This window comes from Protomyctophum parallelum, assembly GCF_964188405.1.
Source record: "Protomyctophum parallelum genome assembly, chromosome: 16".
Taxonomy (NCBI): domain Eukaryota; kingdom Metazoa; phylum Chordata; class Actinopteri; order Myctophiformes; family Myctophidae; genus Protomyctophum; species Protomyctophum parallelum.
The window spans coordinates 41,130,803-41,154,753 of NC_139711.1; positions in this window are offsets into that span (position 1 = coordinate 41,130,803).

Sequence of the window (23,951 nt, forward strand, 5' to 3'; positions counted from 1 at the left end):
ACGGCGTGCTATAATATGCCGTATGGTATGGGCTATAGCCCATGGTCAAAAATGATGAAAAACGAGGTTACTTTTTTTTTTTTTTTTTTTCAAAAAACGATGGACTATAACCCATGTTTTTTTATTTTTCATTTTTTTCAAAACCTCAAAAATGATGAAAAACAGCGTGCTATAATATGCCGTATGGTATGGGCTATAGCCCATGGTCAAAAATGATGAAAAACGAGGTTACTTTTTTTTTTTTTTTTTTTTTTTAACGATGGACTATAACCCATGTTTTTTTTTTTTTTCATTTTTTTCAAAACCTCAAAAATGATGAAAAACGGCGTGCTATAATATGCCGTATGGTATGGGCTATAGCCCATGGTCAAAAATGATGAAAAACGAGGTTACTTTTTTTTTTTTTTTTTTTTTTAAACGATGGACTATAACCCATGTTTTGTTTTTTTTTCATTTTTTTCAAAACCTCAAAAATGATGAAAAACGGCGTGCTATAATATGCCGTATGTTATGGGCTATAGCCCATGGTCAAAAATGATGAAAAACGAGGTTACTTTTTTTTTTTTTTTTTTCAAAAAACGATGGGCTATAACCCATGTTTTTTTTTTTTTCATTTTTTTCAAAACCTCAAAAATGATGAAAAACAGCGTGCTATAATATGCCGTATGGTATGGGCTATAGCCCATGGTCAAAAATGATGAAAAACGAGGTTACTTTTTTTTTTTTTTTTTTTTTAACGATGGACTATAACCCATGTTTTTTTTTTTTTTTTTTTTTTTCAAAACCTCAAAAATGATGAAAAACGGCGTGCTATAATATGCCGTATGGTATGGGCTATAGCCCATGGTCAAAAATGATGAAAAACGAGGTTACTTTTTTTTTTTTTTTTTTTTTTAAACGATGGACTATAACCCATGTTTTGTTTTTTTTTCATTTTTTTCAAAACCTCAAAAATGATGAAAAACGGCGTGCTATAATATGCCGTATGTTATGGGCTATAGCCCATGGTCAAAAATGATGAAAAACGAGGTTACTTTTTTTTTTTTTTTTTTCAAAAAACGATGGGCTATAACCCATGTTTTTTTTTTTTTCATTTTTTTCAAAACCTCAAAAATGATGAAAAACAGCGTGCTATAATATGCCGTATGGTATGGGCTATAGCCCATGGTCAAAAATGATGAAAAACGAGGTTACTTTTTTTTTTTTTTTTTTTTTTAACGATGGACTATAACCCATGTTTTTTTTTTTTTTTTTTTTTTTCAAAACCTCAAAAATGATGAAAAACGGCGTGCTATAATATGCCGTATGGTATGGGCTATAGCCCATGGTCAAAAATGATGAAAAACGAGGTTACTTTTTTTTTTTTTCTTTTCAAAAAACGATGGACTATAACCCATGTTTTTTTTTTTTTCATTTTTTTCAAAACCTCAAAAATGATGAAAAACAGCGTGCTATAATATGCCGTATGGTATGGGCTATAGCCCATGGTCAAAAATGATGAAAAACGAGGTTACTTTTCTTTTTTTTTTTTTTTTTAACGATGGACTATAACCCATGTTTTTTTTTTTTTTCATTTTTTTCAAAACCTCAAAAATGATGAAAAACGGCGTGCTATAATATGCCGTATGGTATGGGCTATAGCCCATGGTCAAAAATGATGAAAAACTAGGTTACTTTTTTTTTTTTTTTTTTTCAAAAAACGATGGACTATAACCCATGTTTTTTTTTTTTCATTTTTTTCAAAACCTCAAAAATGATGAAAAACAGCGTGCTATAATATGCCGTATGGTATGGGCTATAGCCCATGGTCAAAAATGATGAAAAACGAGGTTACTTTTTTTTTTTTTTTTTTTTTTAACGATGGACTATAACCCATGTTTTGTTTTTTTTTCATTTTTTTCAAAACCTCAAAAATGATGAAAAACAGCGTGCTATAATATGCCGTATGGTATGGGCTATAGCCCATGGTCAAAAATGATGAAAAACGAGGTTACTTTTCTTTTTTTTTTTTTTTTTTAACGATGGACTATAACCCATGTTTTTTTTTTTTTTCATTTTTTTCAAAACCTCAAAAATGATGAAAAACGGCGTGCTATAATATGCCGTATGGTATGGGCTATAGCCCATGGTCAAAAATGATGAAAAACTAGGTTACTTTTTTTTTTTTTTTTTTTCAAAAAACGATGGACTATAACCCATGTTTTTTTTTTTTCATTTTTTTCAAAACCTCAAAAATGATGAAAAACAGCGTGCTATAATATGCCGTATGGTATGGGCTATAGCCCATGGTCAAAAATGATGAAAAACGAGGTTATTTTTTTTTTTTTTTTTTTTTTAACGATGGACTATAACCCATGTTTTGTTTTTTTTTCATTTTTTTCAAAACCTCAAAAATGATGAAAAACGGCGTGCTATAATATGCCGTATGGTATGGGCTATAGCCCATGGTCAAAAATGATGAAAAACGAGGTTACTTTTTTTTTTTTTTTTTCAAAAAACGATGGACTATAACCCATGTTTTTTTTTTTTTTCATTTTTTTCAAAACCTCAAAAATGATGAAAAACGGCGTGCTATAATATGCCGTATGTTATGGGCTATAGCCCATGGTCAAAAATGATGAAAAACGAGGTTACTTTTTTTTTTTTTTTTTTCAAAAAACGATGGGCTATAACCCATGTTTTTTTTTTTTTCATTTTTTTCAAAACCTCAAAAATGATGAAAAACAGCGTGCTATAATATGCCGTATGGTATGGGCTATAGCCCATGGTCAAAAATGATGAAAAACGAGGTTACTTTTTTTTTTTTTTTTTTTTTTTAACGATGGACTATAACCCATGTTTTTTTTTTTTTTTTTTTTTTTCAAAACCTCAAAAATGATGAAAAACGGCGTGCTATAATATGCCGTATGGTATGGGCTATAGCCCATGGTCAAAAATGATGAAAAACGAGGTTACTTTTTTTTTTTTTTCTTTTCAAAAAACGATGGACTATAACCCATGTTTTTTTTTTTTTCATTTTTTTCAAAACCTCAAAAATGATGAAAAACAGCGTGCTATAATATGCCGTATGGTATGGGCTATAGCCCATGGTCAAAAATGATGAAAAACGAGGTTACTTTTCTTTTTTTTTTTTTTTTTAACGATGGACTATAACCCATGTTTTTTTTTTTTTTCATTTTTTTCAAAACCTCAAAAATGATGAAAAACGGCGTGCTATAATATGCCGTATGGTATGGGCTATAGCCCATGGTCAAAAATGATGAAAAACGAGGTTACTTTTTTTTTTTTTTTTTTTTTAAACGATGGACTATAACCCATGTTTTTTTTTTTTTTCATTTTTTTCAAAACCTCAAAAATGATGAAAAACGGCGTGCTATAATATGCCGTATGTTATGGGCTATAGCCCATGGTCAAAAATGATGAAAAACGAGGTTACTTTTTTTTTTTTTTTTTTTTTTTAACGATGGACTATAACCCATGTTTTTTTTTTTTTTTTTTTTTTTCAAAACCTCAAAAATGATGAAAAACGGCGTGCTATAATATGCCGTATGGTATGGGCTATAGCCCATGGTCAAAAATGATGAAAAACGAGGTTACTTTTTTTTTTTTTTCTTTTCAAAAAACGATGGACTATAACCCATGTTTTTTTTTTTTCCATTTTTTTCAAAACCTCAAAAATGATGAAAAACAGCGTGCTATAATATGCCGTATGGTATGGGCTATAGCCCATGGTCAAAAATGATGAAAAACGAGGTTACTTTTCTTTTTTTTTTTTTTTTTTAACGATGGACTATAACCCATGTTTTTTTTTTTTTTCATTTTTTTCAAAACCTCAAAAATGATGAAAAACGGCGTGCTATAATATGCCGTATGTTATGGGCTATAGCCCATGGTCAAAAATGATGAAAAACGAGGTTACTTTTTTTTTTTTTTTTTTCAAAAAACGATGGGCTATAACCCATGTTTTTTTTTTTTTTCATTTTTTTCAAAACCTCAAAAATGATGAAAAACGGCGTGCTATAATATGCCGTATGTTATGGGCTATAGCCCATGGTCAAAAATGCTGAAAAACGAGGTTACTTTTTTTTTTTTTTTTTTCAAAAAACGATGGGCTATAACCCATGTTTTTTTTTTTTTCATTTTTTTCAAAACCTCAAAAATGATGAAAAACAGCGTGCTATAATATGCCGTATGGTATGGGCTATAGCCCATGGTCAAAAATGATGAAAAACGAGGTTACTTTTTTTTTTTTTTTTTTTTTTTAACGATGGACTATAACCCATGTTTTTTTTTTTTTTTTTTTTTTCAAAACCTCAAAAATGATGAAAAACGGCGTGCTATAATATGCCGTATGGTATGGGCTATAGCCCATGGTCAAAAATGATGAAAAACGAGGTTACTTTTTTTTTTTTTTTTTTTCAAAAAACGATGGACTATAACCCATGTTTTTTTTTTTTTCATTTTTTTCAAAACCTCAAAAATGATGAAAAACAGCGTGCTATAATATGCCGTATGGTATGGGCTATAGCCCATGGTCAAAAATGATGAAAAACGAGGTTACTTTTTTTTTTTTTTTTTTTTTTTAACGATGGACTATAACCCATGTTTTTTTTTTTTTTCATTTTTTTCAAAACCTCAAAAATGATGAAAAACGGCGTGCTATAATATGCCGTATGGTATGGGCTATAGCCCATGGTCAAAAATGATGAAAAACGAGGTTACTTTTTTTTTTTTTTTTTTTCAAAAAACGATGGACTATAACCCATGTTTTTTTTTTTTTTCATTTTTTTCAAAACCTCAAAAATGATGAAAGACGGCGTGCTATAATATGCCGTATGTTATGGGCTATAGCCCATGGTCAAAAATGATGAAAAACGAGGTTACTTTTTTTTTTTTTTTTTTCAAAAAACGATGGGCTATAACCCATGTTTTTTTTTTTTTTCATTTTTTTCAAAACCTCAAAAATGATGAAAAACAGCGTGCTATAATATGCCGTATGGTATGGGCTATAGCCCATGGTCAAAAATGATGAAAAACGAGGTTACTTTTTTTTTTTTTTTTTTTTTTTAACGATGGACTATAACCCATGTTTTTTTTTTTTTTTTTTTTTTTCAAAACCTCAAAAATGATGAAAAACGGCGTGCTATAATATGCCGTATGGTATGGGCTATAGCCCATGGTCAAAAATGATGAAAAACGAGGTTACTTTTTTTTTTTTTTTTTTTCAAAAAACGATGGACTATAACCCATGTTTTTTTTTTTTTCATTTTTTTCAAAACCTCAAAAATGATGAAAAACAGCGTGCTATAATATGCCGTATGGTATGGGCTATAGCCCATGGTCAAAAATGATGAAAAACGAGGTTACTTTTCTTTTTTTTTTTTTTTCAAAAAACGATGGACTATAACCCATGTTTTTTTTTTTTTTCATTTTTTTCAAAACCTCAAAAATGATGAAAAACGGCGTGCTATAATATGCCGTATGGTATGGGCTATAGCCCATGGTCAAAAATGATGAAAAACGAGGTTACTTTTTTTTTTTTTTTTTTCAAAAAACGATGGACTATAACCCATGTTTTTTTTATTTTTTATTTTTTTCAAAACCTCAAAAATGATGAAAAACGGCGTGCTATAATATGCCGTATGTTATGGGCTATAGCCCATGGTCAAAAATGATGAAAAACGAGGTTACTTTTTTTTATTTTTATTTTCAAAAAACGATGGACTATAACCCATGTTTTTTTTTTTTTTCATTTTTTTCAAAACCTAAAAAATGATGAAAAACGGCGTGCTATAATATGCCGTATGTTATGGGCTATAGCCCATGGTCAAAAATGATGAAAAACGAGGTTACTTTTTTTTTTTTTTTTTTCAAAAAACGATGGGCTATAACCCATGTTTTTTTTTTTTTCATTTTTTTCAAAACCTCAAAAATGATGAAAAACAGCGTGCTATAATATGCCGTATGGTATGGGCTATAGCCCATGGTCAAAAATGATGAAAAACTAGGTTACTTTTTTTTTTTTTTTTTTTTTTAACGATGGACTATAACCCATGTTTTTTTTTTTTTTCTTTTTTTTCAAAACCTCAAAAATGATGAAAAACGGCGTGCTATAATATGCCGTATGGTATGGGCTATAGCCCATGGTCAAAAATGATGAAAAACGAGGTTACTTTTTTTTTTTTTTTTTCAAAAAACGATGGACTATAACCCATGTTTTTTTTTTTTTTCATTTTTTTCAAAACCTCAAAAATGATGAAAAACGGCGTGCTATAATATGCCGTATGGTATGGGCTATAGCCCATGGTCAAAAATGATGAAAAACGAGGTTACTTTTTTTTTTTTTTTTTTCAAAAAACGATGGACTATAACCCATGTTTTTTTTTTTTTTCATTTTTTTCAAAACCTCAAAAATGATGAAAAACGGCGTGATATAATATGCCGTATGTTATGGGCTATAGCCCATGGTCAAAAATGATGAAAAACGAGGTTACTTTTTTTTTTTTTTTTTCAAAAAACGATGGGCTATAACCCATGTTTTTTTTATTTTTTATTTTTTTCAAAACCTCAAAAATGATGAAAAACAGCGTGCTATAATATGCCGTATGGTATGGGCTATAGCCCATGGTCAAAAATGATGAAAAACGAGGTTACTTTTTTTTTTTTTTTTTTTTTTAACGATGGACTATAACCCATGTTTTTTTTTTTTTTTTTTTTTTTCAAAACCTCAAAAATGATGAAAAACGGCGTGCTATAATATGCCGTATGGTATGGGCTATAGCCCATGGTCAAAAATGATGAAAAACGAGGTTACTTTTTTTTTTTTTTTTTTTAACGATGGACTATAACCCATGTTTTTTTTTTTTTTCATTTTTTTCAAAACCTCAAAAATGATGAAAAACGGCGTGCTATAATATGCCGTATGGTATGGGCTATAGCCCATGGTCAAAAATGATGAAAAACGAGGTTACTTTTTTTTTTTTTTTTTTCAAAAAACGATGGACTATAACCCATGTTTTTTTTTTTTTTCATTTTTTTCAAAACCTCAAAAATGATGAAAAACGGCGTGATATAATATGCCGTATGTTATGGGCTATAGCCCATGGTCAAAAATGATGAAAAACGAGGTTACTTTATTTTATTTTTTTTTCAAAAAACGATGGGCTATAACCCATGTTTTTTTTTTTTTCATTTTTTTCAAAACCTCAAAAATGATGAAAAACAGCGTGCTATAATATGCCGTATGGTATGGGCTATAGCCCATGGTCAAAAATGATGAAAAACGAGGTTACTTTTTTTTTTTTTTTTTTTTTAACGATGGACTATAACCCATGTTTTTTTTTTTTTTCATTTTTTTCAAAACCTCAAAAATGATGAAAAACGGCGTGCTATAATATGCCGTATGGTATGGGCTATAGCCCATGGTCAAAAATGATGAAAAACGAGGTTACTTTTTTTTTTTTTTTTTCAAAAAACGATGGACTATAACCCATGTTTTTTTTTTTTTTCATTTTTTTCAAAACCTCAAAAATGATGAAAAACGGCGTGATATAATATGCCGTATGTTATGGGCTATAGCCCATGGTCAAAAATGATGAAAAACGAGGTTACTTTTTTTTTTTTTTTTTTCAAAAAACGATGGGCTATAACCCATGTTTTTTTTTTTTTCATTTTTTTCAAAACCTCAAAAATGATGAAAAACAGCGTGCTATAATATGCCGTATGGTATGGGCTATAGCCCATGGTCAAAAATGATGAAAAACGAGGTTACTTTTTTTTTTTTTTTTTTTTTAACGATGGACTATAACCCATGTTTTTTTTTTTTTTCATTTTTTTCAAAACCTCAAAAATGATGAAAAACGGCGTGCTATAATATGCCGTATGTTATGGGCTATAGCCCATGGTCAAAAATGATGAAAAACGAGGTTACTTTATTTATTTATTTTTTCAAAAAACGATGGGCTATAACCCATGTTTTTTTTTTTTTCATTTTTTTCAAAACCTCAAAAATGATGAAAAACAGCGTGCTATAATATGCCGTATGGTATGGGCTATAGCCCATGGTCAAAAATGATGAAAAACGAGGTTACTTTTTTTTTTTTTTTTTTTTTTAACGATGGACTATAACCCATGTTTTTTTTTTTTTTCATTTTTTTCAAAACCTCAAAAATGATGAAAAACGGCGTGCTATAATATGCCGTATGGTATGGGCTATAGCCCATGGTCAAAAATGATGAAAAACGAGGTTACTTTTTTATTTATTTTTTTCAAAAAACGATGGACTATAACCCATGTTTTTTTTTTTTTTCATTTTTTTCAAAACCTCAAAAATGATGAAAAACGGCGTGCTATAATATGCCGTATGTTATGGGCTATAGCCCATGGTCAAAAATGATGAAAAACGAGGTTACTTTTTTTTTTTTTTTTTTCAAAAAACGATGGGCTATAACCCATGTTTTTTTTTTTTTCATTTTTTTCAAAACCTCAAAAATGATGAAAAACAGCGTGCTATAATATGCCGTATGGTATGGGCTATAGCCCATGGTCAAAAATGATGAAAAACTAGGTTACTTTTTTTTTTTTTTTTTTTTTTAACGATGGACTATAACCCATGTTTTTTTTTTTTTTCTTTTTTTTCAAAACCTCAAAAATGATGAAAAACGGCGTGCTATAATATGCCGTATGGTATGGGCTATAGCCCATGGTCAAAAATGATGAAAAACGAGGTTACTTTTTTTTTTTTTTTTTTCAAAAAACGATGGACTATAACCCATGTTTTTTTTTTTTTTCATTTTTTTCAAAACCTCAAAAATGATGAAAAACGGCGTGCTATAATATGCCGTATGGTATGGGCTATAGCCCATGGTCAAAATGATGAAAAACGAGGTTACTTTTTTTTTTTTTTTTTTTTTTTAACGATGGACTATAACCCATGTTTTTTTTTTTTTTCATTTTTTTCAAAACCTCAAAAATGATGAAAAACGGCGTGCTATAATATGCCGTATGGTATGGGCTATAGCCCATGGTCAAAAATGATGAAAAACGAGGTTACTTTTTTTTTTTTTTTTTTTCAAAAAACGATGGACTATATAACCCATGTTTTTTTTTTTTTTCATTTTTTTCAAAACCTAAAAAATGATGAAAAACGGCGTGCTATAATATGCCGTATGTTATGGGCTATAGCCCATGGTCAAAAATGATGAAAAACGAGGTTACTTTTTTTTTTTTTTTTTTCAAAAAACGATGGGCTATAACCCATGTTTTTTTTTTTTCCATTTTTTTCAAAACCTCAAAAATGATGAAAAACAGCGTGCTATAATATGCCGTATGGTATGGGCTATAGCCCATGGTCAAAAATGATGAAAAACTAGGTTACTTTTTTTTTTTTTTTTTTTTTTAACGATGGACTATAACCCATGTTTTTTTTTTTTTTCATTTTTTTCAAAACCTCAAAAATGATGAAAAACGGCGTGCTATAATATGCCGTATGGTATGGGCTATAGCCCATGGTCAAAAATGATGAAAAACGAGGTTACTTTTTTTTTTTTTTTTTTCAAAAAACGATGGACTATAACCCATGTTTTTTTTTTTTTTCATTTTTTTCAAAACCTCAAAAATGATGAAAAACGGCGTGCTATAATATGCCGTATGGTATGGGCTATAGCCCATGGTCAAAATGATGAAAAACGAGGTTACTTTTTTTTTTTTTTTTTTTTTTTAACGATGGACTATAACCCATGTTTTTTTTTTTTTTCATTTTTTTCAAAACCTCAAAAATGATGAAAAACGGCGTGCTATAATATGCCGTATGGTATGGGCTATAGCCCATGGTCAAAAATGATGAAAAACGAGGTTACTTTTTTTTTTTTTTTTTTCAAAAAACGATGGACTATAACCCATGTTTTTTTTTTGTTTCATTTTTTTCAAAACCTCAAAAATGATGAAAAACGGCGTGCTATAATATGCCGTATGTTATGGGCTATAGCCCATGGTCAAAAATGATGAAAAACGAGGTTACTTTTTTTTTTTTTTTTTTTCAAAAAACGATGGACTATAACCCATGTTTTTTTTTTTTTTCATTTTTTTCAAAACCTCAAAAATGATGAAAAACGGCGTGCTATAATATGCCGTATGTTATGGGCTATAGCCCATGGTCAAAAATGATGAAAAACGAGGTTACTTTTTTTTTTTTTTTTTTTCAAAAAACGATGGACTATAACCCATGTTTTTTTTTTTTTTCATTTTTTTCAAAACCTCAAAAATGATGAAAAACGGCGTGCTATAATATGCCGTATGTTATGGGCTATAGCCCATGGTCAAAAATGATGAAAAACGAGGTTACTTTATTTTATTTTATTTTCAAAAAACGATGGGCTATAACCCATGTTTTTTTTTTTTTCATTTTTTTCAAAACCTCAAAAATGATGAAAAACAGCGTGCTATAATATGCCGTATGGTATGGGCTATAGCCCATGGTCAAAAATGATGAAAAACGAGGTTACTTTTTTTTTTTTTTTTTTTTTTAACGATGGACTATAACCCATGTTTTTTTTTTTTTTCATTTTTTTCAAAACCTCAAAAATGATGAAAAACGGCGTGCTATAATATGCCGTATGGTATGGGCTATAGCCCATGGTCAAAAATGATGAAAAACGAGGTTACTTTTTTTTTTTTTTTTTTCAAAAAACGATGGACTATAACCCATGTTTTTTTTTTTTTTCATTTTTTTCAAAACCTCAAAAATGATGAAAAACGGCGTGATATAATATGCCGTATGTTATGGGCTATAGCCCATGGTCAAAAATGATGAAAAACGAGGTTACTTTTTTTTTTTTTTTTTTCAAAAAACGATGGGCTATAACCCATGTTTTTTTTTTTTTCATTTTTTTCAAAACCTCAAAAATGATGAAAAACAGCGTGCTATAATATGCCGTATGGTATGGGCTATAGCCCATGGTCAAAAATGATGAAAAACGAGGTTACTTTTTTTTTTTTTTTTTTTTTTTAACGATGGACTATAACCCATGTTTTTTTTTTTTTTTTTTTTTTTCAAAACCTCAAAAATGATGAAAAACGGCGTGCTATAATATGCCGTATGGTATGGGCTATAGCCCATGGTCAAAAATGATGAAAAACGAGGTTACTTTTTTTTTGTTTTTTTTTTCAAAAAACGATGGACTATAACCCATGTTTTTTTTTTTTTCATTTTTTTCAAAACCTCAAAAATGATGAAAAACAGCGTGCTATAATATGCCGTATGGTATGGGCTATAGCCCATGGTCAAAAATGATGAAAAACGAGGTTACTTTTTTTTTTTTTTTTTTTTTTAACGATGGACTATAACCCATGTTTTTTTTTTTTTTCATTTTTTTCAAAACCTCAAAAATGATGAAAAACGGCGTGCTATAATATGCCGTATGGTATGGGCTATAGCCCATGGTCAAAAATGATGAAAAACGAGGTTACTTTTTTTTTTTTTTTTTTCAAAAAACGATGGACTATAACCCATGTTTTTTTTTTTTTTCATTTTTTTCAAAACCTCAAAAATGATGAAAAACGGCGTGCTATAATATGCCGTATGTTATGGGCTATAGCCCATGGTCAAAAATGATGAAAAACGAGGTTACTTTTTTTTTTTTTTTTTGTTTTTTAAACGATGGACTATAACCCATGTTTTTTTTTTTTTTCATTTTTTTCAAAACCTCAAAAATGATGAAAAACGGCGTGATATAATATGCCGTATGTTATGGGCTATAGCCCATGGTCAAAAATGATGAAAAACGAGGTTACTTTTTTTTTTTTTTTTTTCAAAAAACGATGGGCTATAACCCATGTTTTTTTTTTTTTCATTTTTTTCAAAACCTCAAAAATGATGAAAAACAGCGTGCTATAATATGCCGTATGGTATGGGCTATAGCCCATGGTCAAAAATGATGAAAAACGAGGTTACTTTTTTTTTTTTTTTTTTTTTTTAACGATGGACTATAACCCATGTTTTTTTTTTTTTTTTTTTTTTTCAAAACCTCAAAAATGATGAAAAACGGCGTGCTATAATATGCCGTATGGTATGGGCTATAGCCCATGGTCAAAAATGATGAAAAACGAGGTTACTTTTTTTTTTTTTTTTTTCAAAAAACGATGGACTATAACCCATGTTTTTTTTTTTTTCATTTTTTTCAAAACCTCAAAAATGATGAAAAACAGCGTGCTATAATATGCCGTATGGTATGGGCTATAGCCCATGGTCAAAAATGATGAAAAACGAGGTTACTTTTTTTTTTTTTTTTTTTTTTAACGATGGACTATAACCCATGTTTTTTTTTTTTTTCATTTTTTTCAAAACCTCAAAAATGATGAAAAACGGCGTGCTATAATATGCCGTATGGTATGGGCTATAGCCCATGGTCAAAAATGATGAAAAACGAGGTTACTTTTTTTTTTTTTTTTTTCAAAAAACGATGGACTATAACCCATGTTTTTTTTTTTTTTCATTTTTTTCAAAACCTCAAAAATGATGAAAAACGGCGTGCTATAATATGCCGTATGTTATGGGCTATAGCCCATGGTCAAAAATGATGAAAAACGAGGTTACTTTATTTTATTTTTTTTTCAAAAAACGATGGGCTATAACCCATGTTTTTTTTTTTTTTCATTTTTTTCAAAACCTCAAAAATGATGAAAAACGGCGTGCTATAATATGCCGTATGGTATGGGCTATAGCCCATGGTCAAAAATGATGAAAAACGAGGTTACTTTTTTTTTTTTTTTTTTCAAAAAACGATGGACTATAACCCATGTTTTGTTTTTTTTTCATTTTTTTCAAAACCTCAAAAATGATGAAAAACGGCGTGATATAATATGCCGTATGTTATGGGCTATAGCCCATGGTCAAAAATGATGAAAAACGAGGTTACTTTTTTTTTTTTTTTTTTTCAAAAAACGATGGGCTATAACCCATGTTTTTTTTTTTTTCATTTTTTTCAAAACCTCAAAAATGATGAAAAACAGCGTGCTATAATATGCCGTATGGTATGGGCTATAGCCCATGGTCAAAAATGATGAAAAACGAGGTTACTTTTTTTTTTTTTTTTTTTTTTAACGATGGACTATAACCCATGTTTTTTTTTTTTTTTTTTTTTTTCAAAACCTCAAAAATGATGAAAAACGGCGTGCTATAATATGCCGTATGGTATGGGCTATAGCCCATGGTCAAAAATGATGAAAAACGAGGTTACTTTTTTTTTTTTTTTTTTCAAAAAACGATGGACTATAACCCATGTTTTTTTTTTTTTTTTTTTTTTCAAAACCTCAAAAATGATGAAAAACAGCGTGCTATAATATGCCGTATGGTATGGGCTATAGCCCATGGTCAAAAATGATGAAAAACGAGGTTACTTTTTTTTTTTTTTTTTTTTTTTAACGATGGACTATAACCCATGTTTTTTTTTTTTTTCATTTTTTTCAAAACCTCAAAAATGATGAAAAACGGCGTGCTATAATATGCCGTATGGTATGGGCTATAGCCCATGGTCAAAAATGATGAAAAACGAGGTTACTTTTTTTTTTTTTTTTTTCAAAAAACGATGGACTATAACCCATGTTTTTTTTTTTTTTCATTTTTTTCAAAACCTCAAAAATGATGAAAAACGGCGTGCTATAATATGCCGTATGGTATGGGCTATAGCCCATGGTCAAAAATGATGAAAAACGAGGTTACTTTTTTTTTTTTTTTTTTTTTTAAACGATGGACTATAACCCATGTTTTTTTTTTTTTTCATTTTTGTCAAAACCTCAAAAATGATGAAAAACGGCGTGCTATAATATGCCGTATGGTATGGGCTATAGCCCATGGTCAAAAATGATGAAAAACGAGGTTACTTTTTTTTTTTTTTTTTTCAAAAAACGATGGACTATAACCCATGTTTTTTTTTTTTTCCATTTTTTTCAAAACCTCAAAAAGATGAAAAACGGCGTGCTATAATATGCCGTATGTTATGGGCTATAGCCCATGGTCAAAAATGATGAACAACGAGGTTACTTTTTTTTTTTTTTTTTTTCAAAAAACGATGGGCTATAACCCATGTTTTTTTTTTTTTCATTTTTTTCAAAACCTCAAAAATGATGAAAAACAGCGTGCTATAATATGCCGTATGGTATGGGCTATAGCCCATGGTCAAAAATGATGAAAAACGAGGTTACTTTTTTTTTTTATTTTTTTTTTTAACGATGGACTATAACCCATGTTTTTTTTTTTTTTCATTTTTTTCAAAACCTCAAAAATGATGAAAAACGGCGTGCTATAATATGCCGTATGGTATGGGCTATAGCCCATGGTCAAAAATGATGAAAAACGAGGTTACTTTTTTTTTTTTTTTTTTTTTTAAACGATGGGCTATAACCCATGTTTTTTTTTTTTTTCATTTTTTTCAAAACCTCAAAAATGATGAAAAACGGCGTGCTATAATATGCCGTATGTTATGGGCTATAGCCCATGGTCAAAAATGATGAAAAACGAGGTTACTTTTTTTTTTTTTTTTTTCAAAAAACGATGGGCTATAACCCATGTTTTTTTTTTTTTTCAAAACCTCAAAAATGATGAAAAACAGCGTGCTATAATATGCCGTATGGTATGGGCTATAGCCCATGGTCAAAAATGATGAAAAACGATGTTACTTTTTTTTTTTTTTTTTTCAAAAAACGATGGGCTATAACCCATGTTTTTTTTTTTTTTCATTTTTTTCAAAACCTCAAAAATGATGAAAAACGGCGTGCTATAATATGCCGTATGTTATGGGCTATAGCCCATGGTCAAAAATGATGAAAAACGAGGTTACTTTTTTTTTTTTTTTTTTCAAAAAACGATGGGCTATAACCCATGTTTTTTTTTTGTTTTTTTTTTTCAAAACCTCAAAAATGATGAAAAACGGCGTGCTATAATATGCCGTATGGTATGGGCTATAGCCCATGGTCAAAAATGATGAAAAACGAGGTTACTTTTTTTTTTATTTTATTTTTTTAACGATGGACTATAACCCATGTTTTTTTTTTTTTTCATTTTTTTCAAAACCTCAAAAATGATGAAAAACGGCGTGCTATAATATGCCGTATGGTATGGGCTATAGCCCATGGTCAAAAATGATGAAAAACGAGGTTACTTTTTTTTTTTTTTTTTTCAAAAAACGATGGACTATAACCCATGTTTTTTTTTTTTTTCATTTTTTTCAAAACCTCAAAAATGATGAAAAACGGCGTGCTATAATATGCCGTATGTTATGGGCTATAGCCCATGGTCAAAAATGATGAAAAACGAGGTTACTTTTTTTTTTTTTTTTTTTTTTAAACGATGGGCTATAACCCATGTTTTTTTTTTGTTTGTTTTTTTTCAAAACCTCAAAAATGATGAAAAACGGCGTGCTATAATATGCCGTATGTTATGGGCTATAGCCCATGGTCAAAAATGATGAAAAACGAGGTTACTTTTTTTTTTTTTTTTTTCAAAAAACGATGGGCTATAACCCATGGTTTTTTTTTTTTTCAAAACCTCAAAAATGATGAAAAACAGCGTGCTATAATATGCCGTATGGTATGGGCTATAGCCCATGGTCAAAAATGATGAAAAACGATGTTACTTTTTTTTTTTTTTTTTTCAAAAAACGATGGGCTATAACCCATGTTTTTTTTTTTTTTTTTTTTTTCAAAACCTCAAAAATGATGAAAAACGGCGTGCTATAATATGCCGTATGGTATGGGCTATAGCCCATGGTCAAAAATGATGAAAAACGAGGTTACTTTTTTTTTTTTTTTTTTCAAAAAACGATGGACTATAACCCATGTTTTTTTTTTTTTCCATTTTTTTCAAAACCTCAAAAATGATGAAAAACGGCGTGCTATAATATGCCGTATGTTATGGGCTATAGCCCATGGTCAAAAATGATGAACAACGAGGTTACTTTTTTTTTTTTTTTTTTTCAAAAAACGATGGGCTATAACCCATGTTTTTTTTTTTTTCATTTTTTTCAAAACCTCAAAAATGATGAAAAACAGCGTGCTATAATATGCCGTATGGTATGGGCTATAGCCCATGGTCAAAAATGATGAAAAACGAGGTTACTTTTTTTTTTTTTTTTTTTTTTAACGATGGACTATAACCCATGTTTTTTTTTTTTTTCATTTTTTTCAAAACCTCAAAAATGATGAAAAACGGCGTGCTATAATATGCCGTATGGTATGGGCTATAGCCCATGGTCAAAAATGATGAAAAACGAGGTTACTTTTTTCTTTTCTTTTTTTCAAAAAACGATGGACTATAACCCATGTTTTTTTTTTTTTTCATTTTTTTCAAAACCTCAAAAATGATGAAAAACGGCGTGCTATAATATGCCGTATGTTATGGGCTATAGCCCATGGTCAAAAATGATGAAAAACGAGGTTACTTTTTTTTTTTTTTTTTTTTTAAACGATGGGCTATAACCCATGTTTTTTTTTTTTTTCATTTTTTTCAAAACCTCAAAAATGATGAAAAACGGCGTGCTATAATATGCCGTATGTTATGGGCTATAGCCCATGGTCAAAAATGATGAAAAACGAGGTTACTTTTTTTTTTTTTTTTTTCAAAAAACGATGGGCTATAACCCATGTTTTTTTTTTTTTTCAAAACCTCAAAAATGATGAAAAACAGCGTGCTATAATATGCCGTATGGTATGGGCTATAGCCCATGGTCAAAAATGATGAAAAACGATGTTACTTTTTTTTTTTTTTTTTTCAAAAAACGATGGGCTATAACCCATGTTTTTTTTTTTTTTCATTTTTTTCAAAACCTCAAAAATGATGAAAAACGGCGTGCTATAATATGCCGTATGTTATGGGCTATAGCCCATGGTCAAAAATGATGAAAAACGAGGTTACTTTTTTTTTTTTTTTTTTCAAAAAACGATGGGCTATAACCCATGTTTTTTTTTTGTTTTTTTTTTTCAAAACCTCAAAAATGATGAAAAACGGCGTGCTATAATATGCCGTATGGTATGGGCTATAGCCCATGGTCAAAAATGATGAAAAACGAGGTTACTTTTTTTTTTATTTTATTTTTTTAACGATGGACTATAACCCATGTTTTTTTTTTTTTTCATTTTTTTCAAAACCTCAAAAATGATGAAAAACGGCGTGCTATAATATGCCGTATGGTATGGGCTATAGCCCATGGTCAAAAATGATGAAAAACGAGGTTACTTTTTTTTTTTTTTTTTTCAAAAAACGATGGACTATAACCCATGTTTTTTTTTTTTTCATTTTTTTCAAAACCTCAAAAATGATGAAAAACGGCGTGCTATAATATGCCGTATGTTATGGGCTATAGCCCATGGTCAAAAATGATGAAAAACGAGGTTACTTTTTTTTTTTTTTTTTTTTTTTAACGATGGGCTATAACCCATGTTTTTTTTTTTTTTTTTTTTTTTCAAAACCTCAAAAATGATGAAAAACGGCGTGCTATAATATGCCGTATGTTATGGGCTATAGCCCATGGTCAAAAATGATGAAAAACGAGGTTACTTTTTTTTTTTTTCTTTTTCAAAAAACGATGGGCTATAACCCATGGTTTTTTTTTTTTTCAAAACCTCAAAAATGATGAAAAACAGCGTGCTATAATATGCCGTATGGTATGGGCTATAGCCCATGGTCAAAAATGATGAAAAACGATGTTACTTATTTTTTTTTTTTTTTCAAAAAACGATGGGCTATAACCCATGTTTTTTTTTTTTTTTTTTTTTTCAAAACCTCAAAAATGATGAAAAACGGCGTGCTATAATATGCCGTATGGTATGGGCTATAGCCCATGGTCAAAAATGATGAAAAACGAGGTTACTTTTTTTTTTTTTTTGTTCAAAAAACGATGGACTATAACCCATGTTTTTTTTTTTTTCATTTTTTTCAAAACCTCAAAAATGATGAAAAACGGCGTGCTATAATATGCCGTATGTTATGGGCTATAGCCCATGGTCAAAAATGATGAAAAACGAGGTTACTTTTTTTTTTTTTTTTTTCAAAAAACGATGGGCTATAACCCATGTTTTTTTTTTTTTTTTTTTTTTTCAAAACCTCAAAAATGATGAAAAACGGCGTGCTATAATATGCCGTATGGTATGGGCTATAGCCCATGGTCAAAAATGATGAAAAACGAGGTTACTTTTTTTTTTTTTTTGTTCAAAAAACGATGGACTATAACCCATGTTTTTTTTTTTTTCCTTTTTTTCAAAACCTCAAAAATGATGAAAAACGGCGTGCTATAATATGCCGTATGGTATGGGCTATAGCCCATGGTCAAAAATGATGAAAAACGAGGTTACCTTTTTTTTTATTTTTTTCAAAAAACGATGGACTATAACCCATGTTTTTTTTTTTTTTTCATGTTTTTTCAAAACCTCAAAAATGATAAAAAACGGCGTGCTATAATATGCCGTATGGTATGGGCTATAGCCCATGGTCAAAAATGATGAAAAACTAGGTTACTTTTTTTTCTTTTTTTTTCAAAAAACGATGGGCTATAACCCATGTTTTTTTTTTTTTTTCATTTTTTTCAAAACCTAAAAAATGATGAAAAACGGCGTGCTATAATATGCCGTATGGTATGGGCTATAGCCCATGGTCAAAAATGATGAAAAACGAGGTTACTTTTTTTTTTTTTTTTTTTCAAAAAACGATGGGCTATAACCCATGTTTTTTTTTTTTTTAATTTTTTTCAAAACCTCAAAAATGATGAAAAACAGCGTGCTATAATATGCCGTATGGTATGGGCTATAGCCCATGGTCAAAAATGATGAAAAACGAGGTTACTTTTTTTTTTTTTTTTTCAAAAAACGATGGACTATAACCCATGTTTTTTTTTTTTTTCATTTTTTTCAAAACCTCAAAAATGATGAAAAACGGCGTGCTATAATATGCCGTATGTTATGGGCTATAGCCCATGGTCAAAAATGATGAAAAACGAGGTTACTTTTTTTTTTTTTCTTTTTCAAAAAACGATGGGCTATAACCCATGGTTTTTTTTTTTTTCAAAACCTCAAAAATGATGAAAAACAGCGTGCTATAATATGCCGTATGGTATGGGCTATAGCCCATGGTCAAAAATGATGAAAAACGATGTTACTTTTTTTTTTTCTTTTTTTCAAAAAACGATGGGCTATAACCCATGTTTTTTTTTTTTTTCATTTTTTTCAAAACCTCAAAAATGATGAAAAACGGCGTGCTATAATATGCCGTATGTTATGGGCTATAGCCCATGGTCAAAAATGATGAAAAACGAGGTTACTTTTTTTTTTTTTTTTTTCAAAAAACGATGGGCTATAACCCATGTTTTTTTTTTTTTTTTTTTTTTTTTCAAAACCTCAAAAATGATGAAAAACGGCGTGCTATAATATGCCGTATGGTATGGGCTATAGCCCATGGTCAAAAATGATGAAAAACGAGGTTACTTTTTTTTTTTTTTTGTTCAAAAAACGATGGACTATAACCCATGTTTTTTTTTTTTTCCTTTTTTTCAAAACCTCAAAAATGATGAAAAACGGCGTGCTATAATATGCCGTATGGTATGGGCTATAGCCCATGGTCAAAAATGATGAAAAACGAGGTTACCTTTTTTATTATTTTTTTCAAAAAACGATGGACTATAACCCATGTTTTTTTTTTTTTTTCATGTTTTTTCAAAACCTCAAAAATGATAAAAAACGGCGTGCTATAATATGCCGTATGGTATGGGCTATAGCCCATGGTCAAAAATGATGAAAAACTAGGTTACTTTTTTTTCTTTTTTTTTCAAAAAACGATGGGCTATAACCCATGTTTTTTTTTTTTTTTCATTTTTTTCAAAACCTAAAAAATGATGAAAAACGGCGTGCTATAATATGCCGTATGGTATGGGCTATAGCCCATGGTCAAAAATGATGAAAAACGAGGTTACTTTTTTTTTTTTTTTTTTTCAAAAAACGATGGGCTATAACCCATGTTTTTTTTTTTTTTAATTTTTTTCAAAACCTCAAAAATGATGAAAAACAGCGTGCTATAATATGCCGTATGGTATGGGCTATAGCCCATGGTCAAAAATGATGAAAAACGAGGTTACTTTTTTTTTCAAAAAACGATGGACTATAACCCATGTTTTTTTTTTTTTTCATTTTTTTCAAAACCTCAAAAATGATGAAAAACGGCGTGCTATAATATGCCGTATGGTATGGGCTATAGCCCATGGTCAAAAATGATGAAAAACGAGGTTACTTTTTTTTTTTTTTTTTTCAAAAAACGATGGACTATAACCCATGTTTTTTTTTTTTTTCATTTTTTTCAAAACCTCAAAAATGATGAAAAACGGCGTGCTATAATATGCCGTATGGTATGGGCTATAGCCCATGGTCAAAAATGATGAAAAACGAGGTTACTTTTTTTTTTTTTTTTTTCAAAAAACGATGGACTATAACCCATGTTTTTTTTTTTTTTTCATTTTTTTCAAAACCTCAAAAATGATGAAAAACGGCGTGCTATAATATGCCGTATGTTATGGGCTATAGCCCATGGTCAAAAATGATGAAAAACGAGGTTACTTTTTTTTTTTTTCTTTTCAAAAAACGATGGGCTATAACCCATGTTTTTTTTTTTTTTCAAAACCTCAAAAATGATGAAAAACAGCGTGCTATAATATGCCGTATGGTATGGGCTATAGCCCATGGTCAAAAATGATGAAAAACGATGTTACTTTTTTTTTTTTTTTTTTTCAAAAAACGATGGGCTATAACCCATGTTTTTTTTTTTTTCATTTTTTTCAAAACCTCAAAAATGATGAAAAACGGCGTGCTATAATATGCCGTATGTTATGGGCTATAGCCCATGGTCAAAAATGATGAAAAACGAGGTTACTTTTTTTTTTTTTTTTTTCAAAAAACGATGGGCTATAACCCATGTTTTTTTTTTTTTTTTTTTTTTCAAAACCTCAAAAATGATGAAAAACGGCGTGCTATAATATGCCGTATGGTATGGGCTATAGCCCATGGTCAAAAATGATGAAAAACGAGGTTCCTTTTTTTTTTTTTTTCAAAAAACGATGGACTATAACCCATGTTTTTTTTTTTTTTCTTTTTTTCAAAACCTCAAAAATGATGAAAAACGGCGTGCTATAATATGCCGTATGGTATGGGTTATAGCCCATGGTCAAAAATGATGAAAAACGAGGTTACTTTTTTTTTTTTTTTTTTCAAAAAACGATGGACTATAACCCATGTTTTGTTTTTTTTTAATTTTTTTGCTATAATATGCCTTATGGTATGGGCTATATCCCATGGTCAAAAATGATAAAAAACGAGGTTACTTTTTTTTTTTTTTTTTTTTCAAAAAACGATGGGCTATAACCCATGTTTTTTTTGTTTTTTTCATTTTTTTCAAAACCTCAAAAATGATGAAAAACGAGGTTACTTTTTTTTTTTTTTTTTTTTTTTTAACGATGGACTATAACCCATGTTTTTTTTTTTTTTCATTTTTTTCAAAACCTCAAAAATGATGAAAAACGGCGTGCTATAATATGCCGTATGGTATGGGCTATAGCCCATGGTCAAAAATGATGAAAAACGAGGTTACTTTTTTTTTTTTTTTTTTCAAAAAACGATGGACTATAACCCATGTTTTTTTTTTTTTTCATTTTTTTCAAAACCTCAAAAATGATGAAAAACGGCGTGCTATAATATGCCGTATGTTATGGGCTATAGCCCATGGTCAAAAATGATGAAAAACGAGGTTACTTTTTTTTTTTTTTTTTTCAAAAAACGATGGGCTATAACCCATGTTTTTTTTTTTTTTCAAAACCTCAAAAATGATGAAAAACAGCGTGCTATAATATGCCGTATGGTATGGGCTATAGCCCATGGTCAAAAATGATGAAAAACGATGTTACTTTTTTTTTTTTTTTTTTCAAAAAACGATGGGCTATAACCCATGTTTTTTTGTTTTTCATTTTTTTCAAAACCTCAAAAATGATGAAAAACGGCGTGCTATAATATGCCGTATGTTATGGGCTATAGCCCATGGTCAAAAATGATGAAAAACGAGGTTACTTTTTTTTTTTTTTTTTTCAAAAAACGATGGGCTATAACCCATGTTTTTTTTTTTTTTTTTTTTTTCAAAACCTCAAAAATGATGAAAAACGGCGTGCTATAATATGCCGTATGGTATGGGTTATAGCCCATGGTCAAAAATGATGAAAAACGAGGTTACTTTTTTTTTTTTTTTTTTCAAAAAACGATGGACTATAACCCATGTTTTGTTTTTTTTTAATTTTTTTGCTATAATATGCCTTATGGTATGGGCTATATCCCATGGTCAAAAATGATAAAAAACGAGGTTACTTTTTTTTTTTTTTTTTTTTCAAAAAACGATGGGCTATAACCCATGTTTTTTTTGTTTTTTTCATTTTTTTCAAAACCTCAAAAATGATGAAAAACGAGGTTACTTTTTTTTTTTTTTTTTTTTTTTAAACGATGGGCTATAACCCATGTTTTGTTTTTTTTTTTCATTTTTTTCAAAACCTCAAAAATGATGAAAAACGGCGTGCTATAATATGCCGTATGGTATGGGCTATAGCCCATGGTCAAAAATTATGAAAAACGAGGTTACTTTTTTTTTTCTTTTTTTTCAAAAAACGATGGGCTATAACCCATGTTTTTTTTTTTTTTTCATTTTTTTCAAAACCTCAAAAATGATGAAAAACGGCGTGCTATAATATGCCGTATGGTATGGGCTATAGCCCATGGTCAAAAATTATGAAAAACGAGGTTACTTTTTTTTTTTTTTTTTTCAAAAAACGATGGGCTATAACCCATGTTTTTTTTTTTTTTTTTTTTTTTTTTTTTAAAACCTCAAAAATGATGAAAAACGGCGTGCTATAATATGCCGTATGGTATGGGCTATATCCCATGGTCAAAAATGATGAAAAACGAGGTTACTTTTTTTTTTTTTTTTTTTTCAAAAAACGATGGGCTATAACCCATGTTTTTTTATTTTTTTCATTTTTTTCAAAACCTCAAAAATGATGAAAAACGGCGTGCTATAATATGCCGTATGGTATGGGCTATAGCCCATGGTCAAAAATGATGAAAAACGAGGTTACTTTTTTTTTCTTTTTTTTTTTAAACGATGGACTATAACCCATGTTTTTTTTTTTTTTTTTTTTTTTTCAAAACCTCAAAAATGATGAAAAACGGCGTGCTATAATATGCCGTATGGTATGGGCTATATCCCATGGTCAAAAATGATGAAAAACGAGGTTACTTTTTTTTTTTTTTTTTTTTTTTTTCAAACGATGGGCTATAACCCATGTTTTTTTTTTTTTTTCATTTTTTTAAAAACCTCAAAAATGATGAAAAACGGCGTGCTATAATATGCCGTATGTTATGGGCTATAGCCCATGGTCAAAAATGATGAAAAACGAGGTTACTTTTTTTTCTTTTTCAAAAAACGATGGGCTATAACCCATGTTTTTTTTTTTTTTTTTCATTTTTTTCAAAACCTCAAAAATGATGAAAAACGGCGTGCTATAATATGCCGTATGGTATGGGCTATAGCCCATGGTCAAAAATGATGAAAAACGAGGTTACTTTTTTTTTTTTTTTTTTTCAAAAAACGATGGGCTATAACCCATGTTTTTTTTTTTTTTCATTTTTTTCAAAACCTCAAAAATGATGAAAAACGGCGTGCTATAATATGCCGTATGGTATGGGCTATAGCCCATGGTCAAAAATTATGAAAAACGAGGTTACTTTTTTTTTCTTTTTTTTCAAAAAACGATGGGCTATAACCCATGTTTTTTTTTTTTTTTTTTTTTTTCAAAACCTCAAAAATGATGAAAAACGGCGTGCTATAATATGCCGTATGGTATGGGCTATAGCCCATGGTCAAAAATTATGAAAAACGAGGTTAC